This window comes from Apodemus sylvaticus, chromosome 1 (assembly GCF_947179515.1).
Source record: "Apodemus sylvaticus chromosome 1, mApoSyl1.1, whole genome shotgun sequence".
NCBI lineage: Eukaryota > Metazoa > Chordata > Mammalia > Rodentia > Muridae > Apodemus > Apodemus sylvaticus.
Genome location: NC_067472.1, coordinates 25,532,173 through 25,559,451, shown reverse-complemented (window position 1 = coordinate 25,559,451; position 27,279 = coordinate 25,532,173). Strand labels below are relative to the sequence as shown.

The 27,279-nt window shown below is 44.8% G+C and overlaps 1 protein-coding gene across 2 annotated transcripts in view; it reads left to right on the top strand.

Moving 5' to 3' along the window:
* The first annotated feature begins 9,978 nt into the window (after positions 1-9,978).
* The window catches only part of Pcgf5 (polycomb group ring finger 5), a 117,720-nt gene continuing 100,419 nt past the window's right edge, over positions 9,979-27,279 (top strand). The window contains exon 1 of one of the 2 annotated variants that reach the window (XM_052186739.1): positions 9,979-10,232. The gene's annotated coding sequence lies outside the window, so the exon portion shown is untranslated. Of the gene's footprint in view, positions 10,233-10,252; positions 10,275-27,279 lie in introns of those variants that run through there. The other variant, XM_052186740.1, reaches the window with a different exon arrangement.

Below are 27,279 nucleotides of genomic sequence, written 5' to 3'. Positions count from 1 at the left end.
GCTTCCAACTTCTGCAGCAATTGTTACTTCCCTGTCATGAGTGGCTCCATGTCATGCTTTGAAGTAAACAAAACTAACCAACACGTTTTGGGTGATGATAAAGGAAAAGAAGTAGCTTTGAATCTACTGTTGCTATTTGGAATTCACATAGTCTCGGTATCTGGGGCCAGCTACACATTTGCTACCAGGCTATATGCGCCATTTCCTATTTGTATAGTGAGCTTTTGGAGGGTGTTTTGGGAGAAAGGGGGAGAAGTGAATTTGGAGCTTACATTTAGAAAAAACTAACAAATTTGTTTTAATCAATTATGCCAAGCCAGAGAAGGCTTGGTCTATCTCGCCTGAAAAAATCACCATCAGGAGCTAAAATACAAGACAAATAACTCCATCCTGAAAACAAGCCGTGTACGATTCACAAGTTTCCCTGACTTGGATTCTGCACATCTGATAAAGAGTTATGGCAAGGATCTGAATTTGTAAGGTCCTTTCCTGAGGCAAGAGGGAGCCAGTGTCCTGAGCTTACTGTGCTCTGTGCAGACAGTTATGGCAACCAGAGGGCTGGATCTTAAATATTTGATATTTATAGACTAAAGTGGAGATTGAATTTTCCTCATAAAACTGAAGGCTAAAACAAGAATAACAAGGTCACTGCACTCACAGCACCTGATACAAGGCCATGTGTCTAAATGGGAAAAAATAAACATTACCCCAGAAAGCCAGATTCTACATTAGACGAGGCCCCACCCCAACATGTATGGAGAAATAACTGACAAATGCAGAGTGGTTGAGAAGCAGAGGCTGCAGTTGGTAGGGGTGATATCTGTGTTTTCACCTAATTTCTCAAAGAACACCAAATGAACAATTTGGTTTAAACAACATATAAAACACGTTCATTTCTCCTTCTAATTCAGAGACCCTTAAACTTGTGATCCCATTCTCCCTTATTCATCTAATATTTTTATGCTGTGCACAATTTGGTAAATAATCATGAAAACGGGAACCTGTGTTTGCTCATCATCCATCCTTGCTCATTTGAAGTCCTTGAGACCCAAGGATTCCATACGTGACAGTCAGGTCACAGGTCCCTACTCCAGGAGGCACCTCGCCAACTGAGTTGAATAGGCTGGAGGTGGATGGCATAAAGCTTGAGTATACCAATGGTGTCTGCCACTTTCCCTTCTTCAGCATCATTTCCAGTGTTAGGGAAAGGCGATCCGTTATGTCTCCCTTTTCAAGGTAGTAGTTCATAGCCTCTGCCTCCACAATGCATAATTCTTGGGGTCGTGTACAGTCTTCATAACCCACAAGTGCTCATGCTGAATCATGTGTGCAGGAGTCTTTAGCTCCTGCATAGGTATAGAGTTCATATCTTTATCATCCAATTTTCTCCTCAACGTTGTACTGAGCTCTATGAATCTGTCTTCTCCATCTCCCCTAGAATTGTGCATTCTCCACTGATGGCCTTTTAGATGACTACAAATCACAAAGTATTTCCCCTGAAAACACTCTAGGTCATTACATCTCCCTGGCTATTGCTTTCCTACTCAATTATGTTCGCATTGGATGTAAGATTGGGATCCCAAGGTGTCAAAAACCATGCCCTGTGGGTCCTATAGGGTTTGAGAGTCCATCATTTTCAAACTCAAATAAACCATTCTGACTCATTCTCTCCATGTACCATTTTTATTAAAACATCCTTTCACATACCAGGAGTTCTGCCCAAAACAGAGCAGGCAGTACACTATATAGGGTTAAAGCCACACTGTCTCCACTCAACCAAACAGCTAACTTTCTTGTTGAGGACCAAACTTTCTTGTTGAGGACCCAGCTTCGTTCTCACTTTAGAGCCAGGGTACTGAGGTGTCCCAGATTTCTTGTGTGTGGAGGGGAATCAAAGCAATGACAGTTGAATATAACAGAATAAAGTTTGGCGGGGGGAAACACTCATGAAGAATGTTGGACAACTACAGGACCTGACTTTTGTAAAGACCAAGGTCAAAGATAAAAAAGAATTATCAGAGTTGGCCAGGCAGCATCCAGCTACGTACAACCCTGTGACCTGTGGGGATCTGGATTGTTGCCTCTTGGAGGGTAACCTCCACTACAGACCCGAGGGCCCTGTGAGGAGGTGGCCAAGTTTTTCTACAAAAGCCCCCGTGAGGGCTATTCTTTTCTAATGAACTTCTGATGCTTCCAATCAACTTCAGGAGCACCAGAAGCATGCCTAAATTTACCTGCACCCAGGGTATCCAGGACACAAGGCTCCTGGTTCTGTTTCACCCCAACCCTCTGGGCCTTACCATCTTTCTTCCCCTCCTCTGAAATGTTACCTAATCCTTAGGTGCAGGAGCTGTTTTGTAGATGTATTCTTTGGGAAGGGGTTTTCCAACTCTGCATTTTGATTGACTGTGGTTTCTGTAAGGCTCTGTCTGCTACAAAGAAAAGATTCCTTGATAAGGGGTGAGACAATACTTACCCGTGGACATAAGGACAAATATCTAAAATGTAATAGGGATTAGGCTGGTTTAATAAAGTAAACACTAAACTTTTAAGTAAAAAAATGAATGATAGAGGTAGTTTCAAAATGTGAGTTCATAATTTTTATCATTTTCTGACTGTATGGTTTGTTCAAGTTGCTTAAATCTATCTCCAAATACCAGGTATCATGCCAAGCACTGAGGGCTGGATCAGCAACCCACCAGTTTGGTCATTTCTTTAAACATAAATCTACAGGGGAAAGGCAGTACAGGTGGGAGTTAAACAAAACTTCCAGCCCTGGTTCAGTTACTTATGTTCTCCTCATTTCCCTGTGTGTAAAGCAGAAACATCACTAATACTTTATAAGATTATGGTGATACTTAGGTGGAGAGTTACATGTAAAGCTATTAGTACAACATGCGGTCCACAGGACACAGTCAAGAGCTAGTTGTCATTGTTGTAGTTAATTAATATTTAAAAAAGTTTGCAATGAGTTAAAGTGATTGAGAGGTGTGCAGTGCATGTGCGAGGTCAATCTTAAACAGCCCATGACTTCTCTGATGGAGAAATTCCAAGTCAAGAAATAATAGCATCTAAGTTCTGAAATGATAACTGAGGAGAAGGGACACAGTCTCATTCATTGCACAGAAGGAGAAAAAAAAAATCCTTGGGCCAACTATCTTATCATTTGGAACAGCTAGTTTTAGAACAAAGTGAGTATATGTGATTTGTGTAATCAAAATCCAAAGAATGACACTTCCCAACTTGGTTCTATATTACACAAATCCTTTGGAAACACATTGAATAGATATCGACATAAGGAGAAATGTGTTCATGTGATTGATGGGCCATTAGCTCTTTAACTGAATATACAGAGTGAAACCTTCACACATTGTACCCTAACAGTTATGTCCTTCCCACTTACAAAATTTCAGGGTTCATACCAGTATCAAGAAACTGACAATTCTTCCAGAAGCAAGGCAAATCAACACTAAACCATGTGCTTTTATTTTATTTGATATTTTCCAAACCATTTGATGAGACACTGCATCTTCTGTACAATAACTGGTAAAACTTAGAAACACACTTCCTCGGATTTTGAAGGGTTTCGGAGTGCTGATCATTGCCCGCCCATGCAGTAGAGAGTAGAACTTTCCACCCGACGTCATTTTAAGTCATTCCCACTGTGCCCAGAGATGGCAGTTATTAAATCCCCACCCCATGTCTCATAAAGAGCCCCGATCTGGAGTCACAATCTAGGCTCACCATTCTGACAACCTTGAAAATTGGAAATAACCAGGATTATAAAAACAAAACAGCAGAAAAGGCCTGAGAACATAGATATATGAGACCCTGTCATAACTCACCATCACGGTCACCAACACTGAGATTGTACTGTGTAGGAGACTCTGAGAAGTACCACTGGGAAGGAAAGATGATCACTGAGAGATACAGACTCAGTTCTTCATAACTTTTATCTGCTTGAGCATGATTTTTTTTTTCATTCTTGCTACTCTTAGCCTCCGGAAATATGATTTAAAAAAAAAAAAAACAAACCACTAATATGAGAACTTAACCATTTGAGAGAAGATACTGGTAAATTCTACGTATTAGTATTTTCATGTGCCCCAACCCAGTTCATGAGGAAAAATGAAGGCTATGCCTTAGGGTTGCCTCAGGCTCCTCTTTGCTATAGGTCATGTAGCATTCCGCAGGGCTTCTCTGGGTCTTAGTTCCTCACTATAAAAGGAATGTGTGAACCTCTGTTATCTACAAAAGTCCTTCCGGCTTCAACAGTTTACGATTCTAGGATCTATAAAAATCTCATTATTAGAAGGCCAAGGTCAATTTTTGCTATTAATCAAAAAGGCCAGCTGTCCAAATATAAATGCCCAGATGCTCAGGGAAAACACACACACACACACACACACACAGAGAGAGAGAGAGAGAGAGAGAGAGAGAGAGAGAGAGAGAGAAAGGCACAGAAATCCATGTACAATGAAGAAATACTAGGCCAAAGAAGAATTGTCGGAACATCTGAAAAGGACTTTAAGCCCAGCCATAGGATACTTTGTTTCCTTTTTAGCTTCACTAATGGACAAAAGACAGAGCATTTGGGGGCTACAATGCACAACATACCCTAAAGTAAAGAAACGAAAATTTCAAAGACCAAAAGAGTAATGTGCTGGGAAGCCACTGGGGAGATTTCATTTCCTAAATTATCATCTGGAGTAGAAGAGCAGAGTTAGCCATGGAAAGTATTCTGGCCCTAAAGAAAGTACCAGGGATAACCACAAAACAGAGAATAGCATGGAAGGCAGAATGGAAGTGGAGGATCAGGGAAGTGAGAAAGTCCAGACAGCACAGGGTAACCAGCCTTCATGCCCTCTTTGAAAAGCAGGGACAGTCATACTGGGTACACTTACCTGTGAAATAGTCACCGCTCCATGGAATGGTGCTGAAACCTGATTTCAGAATGAAATGTGAAAGGAAAGCTAGAGAACTTTTTCCTTCCTTGGAAAGTATTAGTAGTGATAATAAATAAAGAATATAAGAGAACTGCCATCTATAAGCTCTTTAAAGGAATCAGACTGTGGGATACAGGTTTTCCTGGTCTTAAAGCCTAGCTCAGCCGCCTCTTAGCTGCATGACCTTGGGCAAGTTTCATAATTCCTTCAGTCTGAGTTTTCTCATCCAATAACAATGATATCTATGTCATAAGCTTGATATAAGAGTATTCATCTGAAGACTTCAAATTCTTGAAAAGACCACAATAAATACCACTGGACCAGTGCAACTATTATTTCAAGCACTTTACACTCATTTTTAATTCTCAAATAATCTTAGGACTATTTGTATATTAGTATATTAATATAATAATATAATATAGTATAGTATATATTAGTATATTAATATATATGTTAGTATCACCAGTCACCATCTAAAGACACTGCAGTTCATAGAAGTTAAATATATCCAAGATCACAAATCTAATTACTCATATATCTCAGGACTGGCATAGTTTAACAATCATAAATGCATATTTGATTGAAGGTTATAAATGCATGTTGAATTTTAGTTTATATGTCAAATATTACTATTGTATTGTTAGTGTATAAAGTTGGGATGCAGTAAAATGCTTCTGCTAGGCTCACTGTGTAAGAGACAGAGGTGGGAGAAAGCAAAACCATTATCATTGAACTAAGACGACTGTAAAGTGAAGAGGTCCTGAGGGTCTAGTTCATACCAAAAGGGGAACAGCTGAGGGAAACAAACTGAAGTGGATGTGTGTTCATAAAGAGAAGGAGGAGTCAGAGATCACCCATTTCCATTCAGAAGTGCCCCGTGGTTTTGTAGTGACAGGGAGAAATTCAGGATTGGGGGAATGTGGCTCATTACCAAGTATGTTCCAAAGGTAAGAAGATAGAGTGTGGATTTGTGTTTAGAGGATGCAGATTTTGCCACTGTTTTATACCTCTCTCTCTCTCTCTCTCTCTCTCTCTCTCTCTCTCTCTCTCTGTGTGTGTGTGTGTGTGTGTGTGTGTGTGTGTGTATGCATACACACTCAAACTCACCACACCTTGCATATGGAACGTAGAGGACTACTTGTGGGAATTCTCTCCTTCTTCCGGGGATTGAGCCAGGCTCATCCTGTCTGTCAGAAAAGTGTTTTTGCCCACTGAGCCCTCATGCCATTGTCGTTTTGTGTCTCAGTTTCCTTCTCTAATGAAATAAGGAGTTGATCTAGAACTTTCTGCTTCCTTCCCACTTCCTAGAAAAGGCAAGTGAGTGAAGCACAGGAAGACAAGGTAGATTTTAGAGATTCAAGTACTGACTTTTTAAGATTAAGGGAAAAAATGTGTCTTCTAAGAACTGACTTTGACAGGATAATATAGCCCACATCCTCCTGGAATTTCATAGTATGCCAGTGTAGCCAGGAAACAGACAAGAATTGAAACTAAGTTTTTTTTTTCTCTTTTCTTTTTTTGGGGGTGGGGGGGTCAGGAGTGGGGGGGTCAGGGGTGGGGGGGCATTGAGACAAGGTATCTCTGCATAGCTCTAGCTGTACTGTAACTTATCATGTAGACCAGGCTTTTCTTGAACTCACAGCGACCTACCTGCCACGCTGCCTTCCAAGTGCTGGAACTAAAAGTGTGCGCCACCAAGCCTGACTGAGACCTTCCTTAAACAGCAAGCCAGAGGAGTACCGCATTCCCACAGATGGCATCCAATGCCTACGGCAAACCAGAACTGCCCATGTCAGACATTAGACGCTTGAGAGACTCATCCCGGCTCTGGTATCTTCTAGCTTGGTGGCTTGCGAACTGTGATGATGTGCACCCATATCTGTTGAGTCCTACCTCGTCTACCCGCTTCAGCTGCCAGGATGCAAGGAGCTGGCACCTTGCACTGCTGAGGAGCATTCCCACCGACCTCTGAGCACATCAGCACCCGGGTGCAGACGTCTGCCTCTAAAACTGTGAGGAAGAAAGAGTTGTTGTTTAAGCTTCTTGCTCTATGGCTGTCTATGTTGTCGAAATTGACTCTATTTACACTAACTTTCACAAAAGCCACTGGAGTAGATGATATTATTTTCCCCTATGTGTTGAAGAAGAAATGATGTGTGAGTTCAAGGTCATACAACCCAACATTTATCAAAGAAGGGATCTGAATATGGGTAGACTCTGATGGCCTTGTTCACTACCTTGGTGTTCAGTCACCCAAACTCTGCAACCCTGGATCTCTTATTTTAAAACATTTTGGGCTAGACAGTATTAGCACATCTTTGTGGCTGTTAAACATGATGGTTTGAATAATCTGGACTAAACACGTATTTAGGATTTAATATAAGTTTCTGAACACAGTGTTTCGGTGGTGGTGGTGATGGAACTATGACAAAACATTCTCTAATTTGTTAGCGTTCCTTTCTATTTCAGCGGAGTTGGATCATATTATTTACCATTCCACCAAAATTGCTCTTCCTTGATTAATTTCTGGCTTTTCAATCTTATTCACTCTTCACAAAACTGATGAGATGCTCCGTCCTCCACTTGGAGATTTAAAATGATGAACTGGACTGCTGGAATTCGAGATTTGGGGAGGTGTTTCTGATAATGAGAAAGTATAGGGTAAGAAAGTGAGGAGGGAACCCTAACTCGAAGAGTAAGTGGATGTGAGCCGTGTCCTCAGGGACCTGCATGAGCGGAGTCTCCTTAGGGACAGACAATACGCAAGGCACTAAATTATACCCATGGTGCTCAACCAATGCGTGTATGGTGAGGATTGAAGAAGATAACACAGAGGGCTGTCTTAGCACTGTGTATTGAAGGGCCACAGCACGGTGGCATCTAAATCTGAAGGCCTTGTTGGGAAGGCGGACATGGCTTTTCCTGTGGCTGTCAGAGGGAAGGTGTGACCAGAACCCAGAGAAGAAAGCACAAACAGAAAAGTAAGAAAGGACAGCTAAGGAAGGAAGTCATGGAGGAAAGGAGAAGGATAGGAGAAAGAAATAAGGACGCATGGGAGGACAAGGTGCCGGAGTGGGGGTGGAGGACTGGACAGGGTGTTCGTCCACACTGAAGAAACTGACCGGGAAGATGAGTCCCAGAGGCAATCGGCTGTTGCACCCAAGCCTGGGACACCTGTCACCTATGCCCTGGGCTGCATTCTCCTTTCCCTTACATGGGTCATGTGTTAGCCAGTAGTCCCATGTGCACGGGCATCTCCTGCTTCTTCCATGTGCTGCTGACTGGGAGGCTGAGAAGGAAGGATAGGAGGAAGGACCCTTTGCTTTGAAGGGATCTCCAGGAGAAGCACCACTCTGAGATGACTGCCCCACTGCTCTGGGTGTCTTCTCCCCCTGCCCCCTGCTCACCACCCCCCAAGCTGGAGCTTTGGGGAAGAATTGATTCTATTGGCAGTTAATCTCAGGGTGACTACGCTCCTCTGGTTGCAACTGCAGTTCCTTCCATGTGTTTGTAGCAAATGTGAATTATCTGAGACAGGAACAATTCATTCGACGCTCCTCCAGAGTTCAGATGTTTCCCCAATGGGACTATATACAGCATATCTAGAGAAAGAAATCCAGCCATCCCAGCAGTCACGAAGGACGGGGGTCCATCTCATGACAGATCAGAAGTAATGTTTGATCAGCACAGATGAATCCACCTATGCTATCAGAACAGGAGGGCTCTTAGTATCCTTAATCATCTGTAAAACGACTGAATTTATGTATGTGGCTTTCTGATTTTATTCACTTTGCAGAACTCAGTCATATTCCACCTAAGGCTAATTACCCATTGTGAGTACAGAGGTGCACAGTTAGATGTAGGGAGTGAATACCAAGGCAGGAGATATGGAAGACACACTTGGGTGTTTAAAAAAATACCAAAAACATTGCTTTTGACAAGATGGGGGGGGGTCTATGCTCTTAGTTCTTTGGAGATTCAAAGTTCCCTGGGTCCAGCAGAATGACAGACACAGAGACAACACAGGATTATTTTCAGTTTCATTTCTCCCAGGCTGCTGGAGCCCTGTTGAAACCTGACCACTTTCCTCAAGAAATTTTCAGAATGGGGGGTGGGGGGGGTATGTTCAGGACTGAGACTGATCTCTAAGTCAGACAGACGGATGTCAGTCCTAAGGGAGTCCAGAAGGCTAAGCACTACTGTAGTAGGAAGAAGCTGAGACTGGGAGCCCCTGGACAGGTAGAGAGGGAAGCCCAGTGCTCTCTGGCTCTCTGGCAGAGAACAGAACAGGATCCAGGCAATGCAAATCTGCCAGAGCATTGGAGCATGGTATTTAGCCTCAGGTTCTGAGGTGACAGTTGGACAGTAGAAAGAAGGCTGAAGATGTGGAAGTCCAGCTGTGAAGGAAGCTGAGACCATGGGAAGTCTCAGAGGATGCTTGGCATCAGGGCGAAGAGGTCACTTGTGGGAGGGACAACTTTTGAATGTCATGTGGAAGCAACAAGATTAAAAGCAGGGAAGCAAGCGGGAGGCAGAGAAGTACTGTGAGCGCCCGAGATCAGCTTGACAAGAAGCCTCGACTGGACCAAAGACATAGTAATATTTGAGCTGCTTTTCTATCTGTCTGTTCAAGGCAAGCTTCCTGGTGGGGGTTGGGGTGGTGGGGATGGAGTGGGGTATCTAATCAGCCCCTGGAGCATAGGCAGTTTCCAAGCCAAAGAAGTTTCAAGTTTCTCCTTGCCAAGGTCGCCCCACTACAGGTGGGCTGCTCCAAGCTCCAGGAGCCTGCTTCTCTCCACGCCCACCCCGCCTGCCACCCCAGTTCCCCTCCAAGCCCAGGCGCCGCGGTGGGCTGTGACCGGCAGGCGCTTCGGGAGCTACGCAGCGGCAGCGGTGGCTGCTCCAGAAGGCCTGGCGGGCGGCGGCGAGAGGCTGTGCCCCAGTTTGTGTCCAATCAGGGAGTGCGGGCTGTGCCCCGAGCCGGGCAGCAATGCGTAAACAAACCCTCTGGCAACTCCTCCGCCCCCTTGGCGCGCTCGCCCCGCGCCCATCGCCGTCGCCTCCGCCGCCACCGTCACGGTCACCGCAGGCTCGGCTGCTGTCGTCCTTTCCCCCGCCCTCCCGCGGCCGGGCCACCCGGACCCCCCGCCCGCGCGGCTCCCGCCTCGCCACCCGGTCCTGCTCCGCCCCGCCCGCGCGGGCTGCTCACCTACCGCCCCACGCGCGCGCGCTCGTGCACCACGCGCCCCGTGCGGCCCGCCCGGAACGTGGCCTCCCGAGAGCTAGGTAAGAGCGATGCTCGGGGACCCCAGAGGCTTCCCGGCTTTGGTAAGTTTTTTTAGCGTGGCCGATCTTCCGCTGGGCCCAGAGCGAGATCCCCGCGGGTGCCGTGCGAGCTGGGAGGGCAGCAGGGGTCGCGCGCAGCCGGGGGTCCCAAGTTGCCCACGCCAGGGCACGGGTGCTGGCGTCGCGGCTGGGCCGGGCGGGCGACGGGAGGGTCCCCGGGAACTTTCTCCTCCCCCGAGGCGCGCTTGCCAGCGCGGCCCGCGGCCCCGGCCCCGCGGCGGCGGCTCCCGGGCTGGAGAGAGACTGGGCATGGTGTTTGAAGAAGCTGACGCAGTTGGTGACGCTCGCGGCTTCCTGAAGAGGACCGGCCACGATCGAGCGCCTTTGCGAGGGGACGCGCGGGGCGGGCGCTCGGGGCCTTCCCCCATTCTCTGGGAAGCTGCGTGGGGAGCCCCTCGGGCTCCGGGAGTGAGCACCTCTGCCGGGCGGCCCGGGCAGCGCGCGCCCCGCTTCCGTTTGGATCGGCTGGGGCTATTATATAAGATGCCACGGAGAGCAGAGGGGCGATCGGGAGCGCGGCGGCGAGGGCGGCGGGGACCCACCTGTGCGCCACCGCACGCCTCGGGGGGTCGCGTCGGAGCCAACCCTGCCCTCCGCGCCCCTGCCTGCCCCGGGACGCTCGTTCCCCGCCACCTCGCCTGGCTCTCCGCGTCTCTCGCTGCAGGCGTCTGTACTTTGAAACATTTGTTTAATATTAAGGAAGCTGCGTGTGCGGCCGTCATAGTACGCCGGGAACGTGTGGCCGGGAGCTCCGGAGCGGTGAATGAATCATCGCCCCGGTGGACCGCGCTCCGATGATTCACGCGGGCTCCACACGCGCGCGCGTACTCGCTGTGGGCCGCCCTTCTGCGAGGGATGACGCCCGGAGGGGAGGGGGGAGTTCATGCGAGAGGGCGGCGGGTTTTGTTTCAATTTAAACCTGCCACAGTAACTTTAGGGGTGTAGGGCTAACCCACCTTTCCCAGCCTTGCTTCGCGTTTTCTGGAAGGGTAAGAGGATTCCACCTGGCTGGGTTAATGAGGCAGAGGAGGCGCTGATTCGCTGCAGGGCCGGGTCCAGTCCCATTCAGAATTTGAATGGTGTCAAGTGAGGAGGTCTGCAGCTTGGTTGGAATTCTAGTAATTGCGTCTACTTCTGTCTACTTCTGCGGTTGCCAAGTAATTAGCAGACTCTTTAAAAGTAAGTCGATCTTAAACAACTGATCCCTCAAGTAGATGATATAAAGATTAGCTTTTTTTTTTCTTTAAGTTTTAAAAGGCCATCTCCTGTTTTCATTCATGAATACAGAATGTTTCTTACAGCCATTATTCTTGAAGCTGACTTGACGTTCCCATCCCACCCCTCACGTGAAGGACTACAGAGCAAAGTTTTCTCATCATCTGGGGCTCACCTCCAGTGTCTGGCCCCCACAAATACTCTTGAGCACTGTACTTCTTAATTCTTGGTCCTCCTAAACTACTCCAAAGCCCCCCTGTTTTTCTTAATAGCTCCTAATCGCTAAGAATAGTTTTGTAGCAGCATCATGTAAGACTGCTCTCCACCTACAAGAACTTTACCTGTTTATTCATGTATACACTAGAGTCAACAGAAGCCTCATATATAGTCGGGTCACCCGATTGTTTGTTGACAAGCTGAATGAATAAATTCTTTCCCTTGGTCTTGGCAGGACCATCATCAACAGTTGCAATTCCTTGACTTTGGTGGGCAAGTTAGCAGTAGGGTACAGTTCTGATTTTCTATTTACTGCTGTGATTTTCTCCAGGTTGATCGGTTTTCTGCTCTGTGCTGTTAAGAGCCCACGAGGACAGGCCTTTAAGCATCCTGTTGTAAGATGCTTAGTATAAAGAAGGATGCGGAGCTGTGGTACCACATTTATTACTGAGTAAATAAAAATATAGATACTGGTTTAAAAGTGGGAAAATGCTAAGGTGAAATCAGCATAATCAAGTTGTCTCTGGCCTTTATGTTCCCATGCGTTTGGAACACTGGTATTTCTCCATCCCTCTTTCTTCCTACCTGTAAACCAAACCCATGCTTAGTGGCGGTGAAGACTGGCCGTAGGCATATGGTGTAGTCTTAATCTAAACAAACCCGAAGCTTTCTCTGTCAGAGGGCTCTAACTCTAAGGTGTTGTTAATATTGGAAACAGAAGAGTAGCTAAAAGGTGTTGCTTAAAATTATCCTTTAAATGACTAGATAGACTATTACAAGGATTAAAGCTGTAAGTCAGTCTGGGAGGATGATTTGGATATAGTACTTAATACTCAGAAGACTCCCTTGATAAAGTATATTATTATAAAGAATAAACTTTAGGGCAGTATTACTCAGCCTCAGTCTGGTAGCAGTACTATCAGCTCTCCGTGTTCCCACCGTCCATTGCTAAATAGGAGTGGCCGCCCTGCCTCGTCCTTGTAACTGGTCATTTCTGGAAGTGTGACTTCAAGACCACACGTGTGAGTTCAGAGATCACGACTTTTTAGAGCTAGCTACAAGAGCTCTTGAAGTTGCAGGCTTCATTCTCCCAGGACCCTCTCTGAAAAGACTCAGGCAGCAAAGGGATTTGCTCAGGAGTCAAAGCTGGGGTTAGAACCAAGAATCTGGAGGGTGTGCTGCTGTGGAAGCCCCTGCGTTAGTCCACTTACCAACAGGTGAGGAGGAACTGCTCCTCCCACCAGCGGGTTGTCTGCCTCTTGCTTGTGAGCACTTTACAGAGAGTAAAATCTGCTTTACTTGGATTTGTACTCCCACCCCCCCCCCCAATGTCTCCCATCCGAGGGATTCAACAAACACTTGCTGAATCTGGTTGTACAAATAAATAAATGGCTTCCCGTTGAGAACACATTTAAGAAGTAAACTCTAGGAAGGAGTTCTTTTCCAGCAAAGAAGAACAGGGCTTCGGAGTTTTACGATGGTGATGCTCCCATACGATTTTGATGTCGCTACATTTTAATGAAAGTGGCGTTGACCTTTCCATGTGCGTTCCCTCTTAGCTGGCATAGTGGTATCTGGACACAGGGCAGAAGACAGAAGTTTGGTCATGTAGTTGGTCTTCTGTCTGTAACAATAGTCAGTAGAAAAAAAGCCTGAACTTCAGTTCTGCAAGTAGCAGGTACTTGACTTTGGGAGAAATTCTCTCATCTTGTGTGTATGTGTGTGTGTGTCTATGTGCACGTTAGGGGGTGGCAGCAGTGGCCATGTACACGGAAGGATTGTGTGAGTGTGGCCTAATGTATAAGGACCTGGTGTAGACAAGGCTCTTAAGGAGTTGTGTCTGAGAGTTGGGAGTGGTTGTGCATACACCTGCAATCCCAGTACTTGGAAAATTGAAGCAAGGGGATCAGGAGTTCAAGGTCATCCTGGCTACAGAAAGAGTTCAAGGCCAGCCTTTACTAGATGAAACCTGGTCTCAAAAACAAATAAACAAGAAATAAAGTAAATATTAGCTGCTTCACCCTGCACACGTATGCATCCACGGGGCTGACACGGAGGGGTTTAAAGTCCCCCATGACCCCCTGAGGTCTGGCCCAACTCTTCGGTTTTAGGAACCAGTTACATTTGTGCTGTTCTGCGTTTTTTAATTGAAGTGATTCCTATATCCTAACTATGACCTGAAAAAAAAAAAAGCCTGGTTTCTAGGCCTCCTAAGAATTTGTTTTACTAAACATTGATAAATTAACTACATTTTTATTCTATACACTATGTACATTAACTTGATTCTCTTAGTTTACTATATGAAAGGCAGTATGAGAACTGTGTGGGCTAATCAGAGGCTAGGAGAGCCTTACAAAGTTACTTAGAAAGAGGGTATGACAGATAACCAAAGGCTGTGTTACATGGAGCTGTTAGAGACTCATAAGAAAATACATGGCGATTTTAGAAAAGAAAAACAAATCTATTACTAGCCAGAAAACTAGGGAAAGAATTGAGGGGTTTGCACAAGACCTTAAAAATTCTATAGGAGTAGAACTGGCAGAAACTTGGAGACCAGCCTGTAATGAGACTTGAAGGAATGAATACGCAACTGTATCAAGAAATGGAAGAATGTGGTTGAGTTGAAGGTTGAAGAGCTAGAAGAGAGTTTGATGGGAAAGGGGAGAATACATGGAAATATTAGGGTCACATTATAAAGCATCTTCTATGTCCAGCTAAGGAGCCTGTTGGGTTTGTCATGAACATCAAAGATACATTAAGTGTGGGATGATGTCATCAAACTTACATTTTAAGGCCAGCGGACATGGGGAGCAATGGTAGCCCTAGCAGGGGCAAAAGGCTAGCAATGCAAACCTGAGTCAGGGTTGGGGTGGGGTGGGCTGCTGTAGAAGGGGACGCAACACCGCTTGCTGAGGAATTGGATGAGGGAGATGGGAAGACAGAAGCAGAAGGATAATCTGAGATAGGATGGGCAGGCATTAAGGCACACAGGAAGAACTGTTGGCAGAGCATCTCCAAGTTGTGCGCAGTCCACCCGTATGGGCCAGGTGAATGGAGGATATCATTATGGAAAGAAGTAGACGCTTGAGAATATTGGAGAGACAGTGGATGAAAAGTCCCTGGAAACAGAATCATGGGTTTGGGATTAGCTTAGCAGAACTGTGTTTGCTTACGATGTCCAAGGCCCTGACTCACTTCAGTCCATAATACTGTCCCAAACAAGCAAACGCGCCATAAGGGGTCAAGCATAATGTTGTCAGACCATACATGCACATTCACTGGCTCATACTTGTTATGCCAACTCAATTTTGGGATAATATTTGGACAAATAATACCTGTTCTTTTATACATTTGAATAATTAGAAAGAATCAGAGGAAGACATCCTGGTACTGACAAACAAGGACAGCAGAGTCCATGCAAGGTTAATAAGCAAACGCTGCTTTCCTGTTTACCAGGAGGGAGGTTTGCACTAAGAATGCTGTCCTTAGCTACGTTTCTGTTGCCATGGTTAAACACCATGGCTGAAAGCTACTTTCCTCTTTCTTTCTTTCCTTCCTTCCTTCCTTCCTTCCTTCCTTCCTTCCTTCCTTCCTTCCTTCCTTTCTTCCTTTCTTCCTTTCTTCCTTTCTTTCTTTAATTCTAATTCTTTCTTTATTAGATATTTTCTTTATTTATATTTCAAATGTTATCCCCTTTCCTTGTTTCCCCTCCAAAACCTTCCTAACCCCCCTCCCCCACTCACCAACCTTCCCACTCCCACTTCCCTGTCCTGGCATTCCCCTACACTGGGGCATCAAGCCTTCATAGTTCTAAGGGCCTCTCCTGCCATTGATGACTGACAAGGCCATCCTCTGCTACATATGTGGCTGGAGCCGTGGGTCCCTCCATGTGTTCTCTTTGGTTGGTGGTTTAGTCCGTGGGAGCTCTGTGGGGTCTGGTTGGTTCATATTGTGGTTCCTTCTATGGGGCTGCAAACCCCTTCAGCTCCTTGGGTCCTTTCTCTAGCTCCTCCATTGAGGACCCTATGCTCAGTCCAATGGTTGGCTGCCAGCATCCACCTCTATTTTTCAGGCACTGGCAGAGCCTCTCAGGAGACAGCTGTATCAGGCTCCTGTCAGCATGCACTTGTTGGCATCCACGATAGTGTCTGAGTTTGGTGCACTTCTTGATCATGTTCCATCACTGAAAGAACTCTGGGCAGGAATTTAAGCAGGAATCTGGAGGCAGGGACTGAAGCAGAGGCCATAGAGGAGTGCTGATTGCTGGCTTGCTCTCCATCGTCCGCTAGGTACCTTTCTGTGTAATCCAGAACCACTTGCCAAGGATGGTACCTCCTACAGTTGGTTAGGCTCTCTGAAGTCAATCATCAACCACAAAAATGCCCTACAGACATGTTGACAGGCCATTCTGTTGGAAGAGTTTTCTCACCTGAAGTTCCCTTTAGCCGAATGACCCTAACTCATTGACAAAGCATTCACCAACACAAATGAATTACTGTTTCCATTAGCACACCGAAAGGACCATTGAGTTCTAGGTCTAATGAAATATGTGTTAGATCTGTGTGTATAAAATTGAAAGAAATCAAGGAAAAATTAAGTGGAATTTCCATGTTCGTGGATAGAGAAAGTCAGTACTGTCAGGACTTCTGAACTTGATTGATAAATTCAATAGAGTCTCAAATCAAAATTCCATTAGTTATTTAATAGATATTGATAATTTAATTTTGTAGTTTATATAGGAAAGCGGCATGATATTAAAGAACAGAGTTGGATGGTAGACTTTGAGTCATCTAGAAAGCTGTAATGATCAAGTGTGGCCCTGGCAAGAGATCAGACAAGTAGGTCAGTGGAGCAGAACAGACACGAGGGGCTTCTGAGATCCCGCAGATTTGATCAGCTCATCCTTGGCAAGGGACATGGTCAACACGATGGGGTTTTGCCTTTTCAGCAACTGGACTCTGCGAAAACTAACAAGAGAACTGAGAATGGGCCATAAGCGTGCATTTAGTCCATAAAATTGAAAATAGCACAGGAGAATGTGCAGATAACTTTAGGTTTGGATATATTTTACAAACAGGACAATAGGCAAAATTCACAGAAGGAAGATATCAGAAGTCATGCCTATTAATTTTATTTTTTAAAATGCACCTTTCAAAAAGACAGTATTAAGAGAATAAAAAGACGAGACACTGGTCAGGAGAAAATATTTTCAAAAGCTGTATTTCAAGTATGCAAAGAACTCCTACAACTCAATAACTCCTCTGATGTTAAAAATGGGCTAAATCCCTTAACAGACACCCAAGAAACTAGGAAACTAGCAAGATGATTCTATGAGTAGAGGATCCACATCAGAGACATCAGAGAATGCTGATCAGAATAACAGATACCACTTGGCACTGCTAGGAATGGCCAGAATCCGTTACACAGAAAACACCCAAGTGCTGGCAAGAACCGTCATTCATTTGCAAGAGGGAGTGCTGGATGGTACCGCCATCTTGGAAATTGTTGTAAAACCAAACCCCTTTACCAGGTGGTCCAACAGTTACATTCCTAGGAATCTACCCAAGGGAGCTGGAAATTTACATCCATTCAAAAAAAAAAAAAAAAAAGATCCCTACATGGGGGTTCTTAGGACTGCTTTCTTTGTAATTACCAAACTCGGAAGCAATAAAGATACCCTATATTCTTCAGAATAAATGAAGAAAATACCTAGGCAACGTAATATTATTTCTCGAAGACATGGATAGGGTCAGGGAGACAGTTCAGTTGTTAAGGAGCCTTACAAGCTGGGGAATCTGAATCTAACCCTCAGAACCCACATTTACAAAAAAGAAAAACAAAGGAACAGAATCCAGGTGAGCCACATCTGCTTCTCATCCCAGTTCTGAGATGGTAGAAACAGGTGGGTCCCTGGGGGCCGTGAGCTCTCCAGACTACCATGTTTGATGACCCCCAGGCCACAGAGAGACCCTGTATATTTAAAAAAAAAAAGGCAAAACAAAAAACAAATGAGCAGTAAAAAACCTAGATGGACAATGGCTGAGGAGGGAAACTGGAAGGTGTCCTCAAGGCCCTCCCACAGACAGCAGGGGTAAGACACATGCTATTAGGTGAAGGGAGCTCAACTACGTGGCTTTGATTAAATGTCATTCTGCCAAAGGAACCACTGTAGAGACAAAAATGATACCTGGTTACCTGCACATACCAGGTATGGGCAAAAAACGTGCGGGAAGAGATGGACAGGAAGAACACAGAAGGCCTGACAGCACTGGGGGTATGCTGTCTTCTTACTGTAGTGATAGATACACACCATTATATTGTCTAAAACTGTAGACCCTAAATCTAAAAGTCTAATGAAAGGCAAACATGAATTCTGCGTTTTAGAGTACTTTGTAGATGTGAAGTGAAATGCCTTGGTCATCTTTTGTTGATCAGTTGGAAAGCGGAGAGTGAGGTAGAGTGGGGGATGTTTGGAAAGCTGTCAGCCCGCATCCACTGGAGATCCGAAGGCAATGAGAGCTAGGGAAGTCTGTCTCTTTGGGCTCCTGGAGGACATGTCACTCCCGTATTGATGGCTTCACTGCAAGTAGAGATGGCTGTGTGTCTCTGAAACTACCAACCCTGTATGGGCAACTCAGTCTGGTGCAGAGACCAGTGACATGAAGCCGGCTGAAAGAGGGAACAGGTGACAGAATGGCTGCTTCAGCGAGAGTGAGGAGGTGGGGAAAAGGGAGAATCTGGAGGGGCAGAGTGCAAAAGGCATGAGGAACTTCCAAGTTCTTATAATTATGGTGTGATCAGCTGCTGAGTTATTATTAAAAACACAAAACTAAAGCCAAGCTACAGGACTGAGAAGGTATCTAGGCCATTGGAAGTAGAAAGCCAGTAATCTTTTTGAACTACGAGGTCAGAGTATCAAAATCAATATCTATCAATGTAAATATCTCAGCAAGAGTAGAATATATGCAGGAAAGCTGTTTAGCCCACAAGATTAGAAACATAAAAGGTAAGAAAGTGATAAGGACATTATTAAGGCATTTAAAAGACAAGCAAGTCCTAAGGTCTTCTAAACACTTTGTACAAATGTGAGTGTTGCCCGGGATCCCAGGCATGCAGGGCCAGACTGGAACTGGTTAAAAACCTAGGGCTTCTGGATCTCAGAATTGCTGGTGGAGTTAAGTATCCACTGACTGAATCTTAGAAAGCTCCCTTAACATGCAGCTCCGTTAGAACTATGGAAGAGAGTCCCTTAGCCATGAGTCAGATGAGTGCACCAGCAGCTGCTTAGCATTCTCGAACTGGTGAAGAACAAAACACAAATCTCTACAAATGAAGGACAGGTTGGAAAGATAGCTTGGTGCCCATCTGAGGGATGAATGCACCCCTTTGCCTGCTCTGAATTGTGGATAGAAAGCTTTAGGCATCACAGTTAAAATGTCTTCATTGGCCAGGTAGAAAGAAAGATGCACAAAATACCATGTTTAATATCTTTGATAAAAGAATCCCACACATCCCACATCCTACTATCTGGGAGCTGAGACTCGTGGCAGTCACACACCAAATAAATTGTTCTACTTTCATGAAGAAGAATGTAATGTGGGAGATGGAAGTTCCCAGAGTATATAGGGGGTACCTCTTTATTTTGAAATCTCTCAGGGGAGGGGGGAGGAGGTATATTTTCTTTTGATACAGTTATTGACCTGTACAGTTATTGCCTTACTTGCATCTCAGTTTGACCCCTGATGCAATGTTTCCATGTCAACTAGATGTGAATGAAACGATGAGGTCGCATATGGGTCCTTGGTTATCACTTCCAGCGCCACACTTAGTGGGCCTCTCCTCTCCGGGAATCTCAGGAAACTTGAAAATGTCAGGATCACCTTTGAAATTCTGTGTTGGAAGTCAGAACTTCAAAAATGTGGAAAGCTCTTCGTAAAATGTTTAAGAAGGCCCTTGCTTGCTCGCGCATGCGTGGTGTGGATGTGTTCGTGGCACCCCCACCCCCACCCCCACCCCAACTAGCAGCCTCTCTCCCGATTCTTTTAACTACTTGCAGTGTTTGCCATTGCCCACGTGGGGCTCAAACCCAGGACCTTGAGGGTAAGGGAGGACTCGTACACTGTCAGCTCACTATTTCTAATCCCACTAACTGCTTATTAAGCTTTCCAGTTTCCTCTCCCATTGCATGGAAGAAAGTAACGTTTGCTGTATCATCTTTGGATTTGATGTCAAAACTCTTTGTAAAAATATTGTTATGCAGATGTCAAGGTATCAGTGTTACATAGGAAATGCGTGTCAACCGAGTCTAAGATCATCCTTTTCAAGCAGATATGTTGAACGGAGTGACGACACAGACAACTGTTGAAATTTGGCAGAACACTGGCTCAGGCTTAAACGTTAGTCATGGCGGCTTTCCCCCTTATCCATGCCAGACGGGCTCCGTGAGCCTGAAGCGGTGTATTTCCTGACAAGTGAAATTTCTGCCTTATGTATTCCTCTTTTGACTTCTCAAGACTTTTTTTTTTTATTGTAAGATGTAATACATGTGGTGTTTGAAGTGTAAATGTCCACATTAACAAATTGTAAAAATCTGAGCAGCCATGTAATTACCACCCGGCTTGAGACCTGGACCCAGTTAATTTCTCCCATGTGGAGGACCTTCTCTCCTGTAGTGTGCTTGGTTTGTTTTTCTTTAGGGGAGTCATAAGACGAGCAGAAGGCAGAAGGAAGGTATTACGTTTTGACAGGTCAGAATGGACTCTTTTGAGTAGACTCAGATCAAAGGTATAATACTAGTGTTTTGTTCTTTAGTCATTCTTGGGCTTGGTTTATCCAGGTAGCTGTGAATTTGCTGTTTAGGCCGAGTGCTTGGATTGTGTCCTTAAATATTGAAATCTTCAGGCTAAGCTTCTTCAGTTTGTGTGTGTCAGGTGAGCCTGAAAGGACTGTAATCCTCTGGGTATGAGAAAAGCCGTCTTGCTTGATTCTGTTTGAAAGTTCTCATCCTCCGTCCCTTCCTGCCTCTAGAAGCAGTCAAGCAAAGATTTCAGAATTGACAGCTACGTGGAAATACTTAACACTATCAAAGCAAGCTCCTCTCAGGTCGGTCGTCGGGAAGGAGGGGCCCAATGAAAACGCTTTATTGCACAAAAAGCCACATCTTACCTTTAATTATAATCTAGGGCCAGAAACGATCTCTCAGGGCATACTTTCTTAATTTTAATTAATTAATTAATTAATTAATTAATTAATGGTTTTTCAAGACAGGGTCTTTCTGTGTAGTTCTGGCTGTACTGGAACTCACGCTGTAAACTAGGCTGGCCTCAAAATCAGAGATTCCCCTGCCTCTTTCTGTTTCCCTGCACTGGGTCTAAAGGCACATTCTGCCTTGCCCCCAGCTAGGGCATTTTTTAAAAAAATGGAGATTCTTTGCGTCTATATTATGACTCCTAGTTTTGTGTTTTTTTATGGGATTCCTGTTTGTACAAACGTGTATGTTTCCATGTCTATATGTGACTCTTGTTTTATCCTATTTCAGTTTTATTTTATAATTATTCTTGAGGTGCCTCTTAGTTTTCTAAGGACAGAAAGGTTGTGGATTCCGATTGAAGGGGATGTGGGAGGATCTAGAGGGAGTTGGCGAGGAGAACCTTCATCATAATATATTGTATAGAAAATCTATCTTCAATACAAGAAAAATAGAGGGCAAATGACCTTGTGCCACAAGCCTCATTGTTGTAAGAGCAAACAGTTGGTTTAACGGACTAAAAGTCTTTTTGCTATCTAGAAAAGAATTCTTTACTTAACTTGCTTCGGGGAACTTACCTGCAGAAGCTGTAGCCCCACCCCACCAGCCTTATACTTGCCTTTGTCTTCCTCCTGGGTCCTGAGAGCTGGAATTAACTGGTGTGAGCCACTGCACCTGACTTAAGATTCACTTGAATACTTTGTGTGTGTGTGTGTGTGTGTGTGTGTGTGTGTGTGTGTGTGATATTTCAAAAAGACCTTTCCCACATCTTAAAAAACAGTAAGATAACTGGGAATCTATTAGTTACTCGGATAGTTAGATTTCTGTCCCTGTGGTAAATACCTGAGATAAACTGAGAGAAAGAGGAGTTTCATTTGCCTCATCCTTTCGGATGTTTCCACACCTTTAGTCAGTCATGCTACCGCTGAGCCTGGTTCAAGACAGGGCCACATGGCAGGCATGGAACTGATCCGCTGTGCAGCCCTTCACGTTGTGGTCGGGAAGCACACAGAGAGACAGGATCAGGCTAGTGTTCCAGGATCCCCTGGCTGCCCGGCTTGTCTGCCTGATTCCTCATCCCAAGCTCTCACAACTTCTTGGTAGTCTCACCACACTGTCTCCCAGCCACACCCTCGATTCCTCAAAACTAGTAAGGAATGCCATACAGTAATGGCGACCACTGACGGCCACCAGAGGGAGAGACATGCAAAAATGCTAGAGATAAGAACCCAACTGTCCGTTGGCTGCTGACTCAGTAGACGGGAGAAAGTTGATACCTCTGTCCTGAGGGGGTTGGACTGATTACGGGAAGGAGCGCCTGGCTTATCACTAGAATCTGTGAAGGCTCAGGAAACAGGACCTGTTGGACAGAAAGAGGCCTCAAAATGCAGGACTGTCTGAACGCCTGGGAGGGAATTAGAAATCTGCTTCTCCTACCACAACCAGCCAAATGAAATCCCAACAAAAAGTTTCTCTGCCGAAAGGAAACAAATGAAAGAATCTGGCTTTGCTGTTACCAGGAAAAGATAGAGAAGGGTAAAATGATCAAAACACACACACACTACCTAATGTACAAATCATAACTGTAAAATTGCACTATACTAAGAACATGAATATATAAATCATATAGTGGAAACAGATCCTAGGCAAAAATAGAATGGTGTCCGATGATTTAACACCAACACTGGATTCTTACATGCCTTTAGCCTTAGCAGTCAGGAGGCAGAAATCTGTGAGCCGTGTATGCATAGTAAGTTCTAAGACAACCAGAGCGGCACAGTAGAGAAACACTGTCTCAAGATATATAAACAAACAAATAAGACAAAAATGAACTCAGGAATTACTTCCTCTAAAATTCAGATAGATGGTCCCAGGCACTGCGGGAGCCATGGGTTACTGTGCAGACACGACCAACTCCAAGAACCACACCACACACAGCCAGTCCCGCAAATGGCACAGAAATGGTATCAAGAAACCCTGGTCACAAAGATACGATCTCTTAAGGGGGTCAACCCCAAGTTCCTGAGGAACATGCGCTTTGCCAAGAAGCACAAGGAAAGGCCTGAAGAAGATGCAGGCCAACAATACAAAGGCAGTGAGTGTGCGCGCAGAGGCCATCAAGGCCCTGGTGAAGTCTCAGACTGTTAAGCCCAAGATGCCAAAGGGCCCTCAGCCGCCTGGCTTTCCTCGCTTACCCAAGCTTGGGAATCAGATTCGAAGCTACGTGGCCAAGGGGCGTAGGCTCTGCCAGCCAAAGCCCAAGGCTCAAACCAAGGCAGAGGCCACAGCTCCAGCTAAGGCCCAGGCTTCAGCTCCAGCTCAGGCTCCCAAAGGTGCCCAGGCCCCTGTGAAGGCCCCATAGAAAAGGTTCCTGCCAGCGTGAAGACAGATGGACTTCTGGGACACACCTACCTACACATTATTTGCAGATGACCAGTGTCCTGTGCTGTTTTTACAAATAAACTTGAGGCAAGGAAAAAAAATCCAGATATTTTCAATCTAAAAATAAAAAAAAAAAATCCATACAAAGTATGTTCGAAGTAGAAGAAAGAATTAAGAGCATTTAATTGATACATGTCACTGAGTGGTATTTTTATATTAAAATGTGGGAATAAGTCAAGGAAGAACAATATACGGGATTCCAGAAACATGTAACTAAACAGGAGTAAAAGACCAAAGGAAGCTCAAAGACAGTTAAAAAGCAGTCCAGGAGCCTTAGAGGAAGCCAGTCCAGTGAGAGAGACAGCAGGGTGGCTTCAGGAAAGAGACTGAATTTCCAAATACAAGTAAAAGTGTTGTGCAATCTTACCCTTCAGCCCTAGTGTAAAATGCCCTTCAGAGGGGCTTTCCAAGGGTTTATCAGTTAAGAAAAAATGGTCAAATGGGGTTGGAGGAAGGCCCTACCAGGAAGTCCCAATAGCCGGGCAAAGTGGTGCACACTGTTAATCCCAGCATCTGGAGGCAGAGGGAGGAGGAACTTGGATCTCTGAGTGCAGGGCAAGCCTGATCCACATAGGGAGTTCCAGGACAGCCGAGGCTACACAGTAAGACCTTGTCTTAAACTAAAAGTCTATACAGCTGTAATATAATAGAAACTTTCCAAATTGTAACCTAAAGAAGAATTTAGTCCTTTTTACTCCACGATGCAATTCAGGGTGAGCATTCAAAGCGAATGATGTCACCTTCTGCCTTTCCCTACGCTCCGTGAAGACTTGCTCTCATCTCCAGAGTTAGAACCTGGCCATTCCGTGCTATGCTCTGGATTGCAAGAACAAGGACATGTTTGGAAGTGCATCACTTTCCCTTACATTCAGATTGCAAGGAATGAATCACATGCTCACACCTACAGGCGATATTCAGAATATTTAACTACCAACTGGTAGCCAGGCCACTGACAAGTCAGAACAGGGACCTTCTGTGGAGTAAAGGCAAGTTTTGAATAATCTGTCACTGCTGGAGCAGGTGTTAACTCTTTATTTGCTGAATCGTTGGGAATACTGGATTGGAGGTCAAAACACCAGCTACCCTCAGCTGTCATGGTAGTACGGTAATAACAATGGGTGCAGCTATGTTAAGATACACAGGCCAAATACTGTCCCTGGACATACTTGACTGCAGAAAAGATTAACTATTGTATATGAACAGGAGGGGGCAAGCTAGTATATGATGGAGCACCTGAAAATATATTAATAAAGGTCTGAAATTAATATATCAGTACATTTTAGACTATACATTGTTTTGCAATATAAAGTGAAATATTAGAAGAAGCAGGTAAAATGCTTATGTCTGGTTTGCCTTTGGGAGCAAGTGGTAGCACACTTTAAATTTCTAAATAATTTCCATGGGCTTAGTAGTAGAAAACTAAAAATCAGTAAGAAAAAGGCAATGCAGTGTCAAAGGGGATTGGAGATTCACCTGGATCCAAAGCTCTAGAAATGTGTATATTAAAAGATAAGATACACATTTGCTTTGAAGTTAGAATTCTCTGCATAACTCTGATTCCAGCATGCCTCATTCCTGCTAAGAACCTTTTGGGTGAGCTTTTCACATTTCAAATGATGTCCCCAGCTCCAAACTCTGATGTGCTTGGCTTTGAGCTGACCCCAAGGAACCAGCTGTGTTTAACAGCTTCCTGTTCCTCATTTACAGGAAAGGCTAACTCCTCTACCCAAGTAGTATTTAAATATCTTTGCTTTCCAGACCATCACTGGGCCAGCCGGGCCTCTTCCCACTTTGAATATGCACTCAGAGAGCCAATGGTCATTTGTGCAAAAGCTTCTTAACTTGATTTTATCTGAACTTGACTTTATCTCAGATTTTCTGTGGAGAGATTCTGGGACTCAAATTCAAGTAGATCTGATCTTACTGTAATTTCCTCATGTCTTAACCTTTCATGCAGCTGCTTGGGGGTTCGTGGGCTGCACCCTCAGGTCCCCTCCCAGCTTTGTCTCTCTGGTGTGTCTGAATCTCTCAGCTAAGGTCTACCAGGAATTCACCAAGATCAGCAATTCCAACTGTAGCTGGTATTGCCAGAAACTGCCAAAGGAACCCTAACAAAGAATAAATATTCAAGAAAGGATCATAAGAACCATGCTTTGCTAAGGTTAGAGGCCTTGGCACATTAGATTCTTGGCTTAAAAAAAATGTGGAAAAGAAATCTTCATGGTATAGATAAATATTCTGAACATCAGATAAAAACTTTAGTAGCAAGTTATATATAAAAGGTTTTCTCCATGGTTCCATTCAGTAAGGCAAAGAATCACCTCCTGAGCCAGGTATGTAAGGGATCTACTAGGGACAGGTAGGTCTTGCTTCTAATACTCTGTCCATACTCAGGGAAAGTCCAGGCCATTTGCTGGGATATTATTTTATGTTTATACATATTTAATATGAGCAGGCTAGTGTCATCTTTAAGGCAGTGGTTCTTAACCTTCCTAATGCTGAGACCATTTAATATATATTATGGTGAACCCCAACCATAAAACTGTTTCATTGCTACTTCATAACTAATCTTGCTACACTTATGAATTATAATGTAAATATCTGTGTGTTTTCTGATGGTCTTAGTCGACTCCCGTGAAAAGATCATTTGATCCCCCCAAGGGGTTGTGACCCCACAGCTAGAGAAACTGTTTTAATGTGAGAACCTGACCCTGTCATGCACAGTTCATTTTGCCCACTTGATACAAGAGATGTCTGGGCCAGTGCTTTTCCCAGCTGATTGTGCTCCACAGTCACTGGATGACAGAGCATCCTTGGGGCGGGTGGAGGTGGGGAGCAATTGCGAGTCTGCCCCCAAGGCTGCCTTTGGGGGTGGGGGAGTCAGACTACATTAGTAGCAAGGTCTGGTTAGTGTCTGATTCTCAGCCTTGCATTCAGTTCAGAATCATCTTGAGGGCTTTTAAAAATGCTGGTGCCTGGACCTATCTATAGTGGCTGTGATTGAATCGGGAGGGGCCGAGGCCTGAAGTGTGTACTGATAGATGTGCGTCACCTATAGATGCCTCTGACTTATGCGAGGAGCGTTACAAACCACTGCCACGAGATGAGCACGCTTTCGCTCTGAGTCATGGCTAAAAGTCTTCCTGTGTGGATTCTCCAGCAATCCAGGAAGTACCTTAGATAACCTTCTAAGACGTGAGCAAAGTCACTTCATGGGTGCTGTCTGTGAAGAAGAGATTCTTCTAGAAGAAGAAGAGGTCACTGGAGGTAAGCTGAGTGTGGCTATCATGGGAACAAACTCAAGAAGGAAAATAGTCCATTTGTTTTTTAAATACCCAGAGGATGCCCCATGATATAGGAAGGAGATCTGAAGTGAGGGGTGAATATTAACTAGGTATCTCCCCGCTCCGGAGACCCTTGAACCCTCTGTGTTCTTGCACCACGAGATCAGACAGGCCATGTACTGTGAATACGGCTTGGATGCTTGGGGGTTTCTTAAGAAACGCCTATGTTTACCTCTTATGATCTCTCAATATGTGTTTAAGTATACACACTGCTAAAATGTTTCTTTTGACAATTACTTAGGAAGTTTTAGAATATTTTCTGTACATTTACTTGCCCCTCTCCCCGAATTGAGGGCGGGGTTAATATCCTGACAGAAAGACTGTTGTCAATCTCAGGAACTTCTACAGAAGTTCCTGACAGAGGGATGACACAGCTTGCTCAAAACCATAGGTCTGGGTGCAAAGGTCAGCTGTTCTATTATTGTTGCAAAAACAGTCTTAGGAAAAGAGGAAATAACTAATATTATATTAATGACAACCTCTCGGATCTCTCAACACCTCAAGGTTCATGAATTAAAATTGA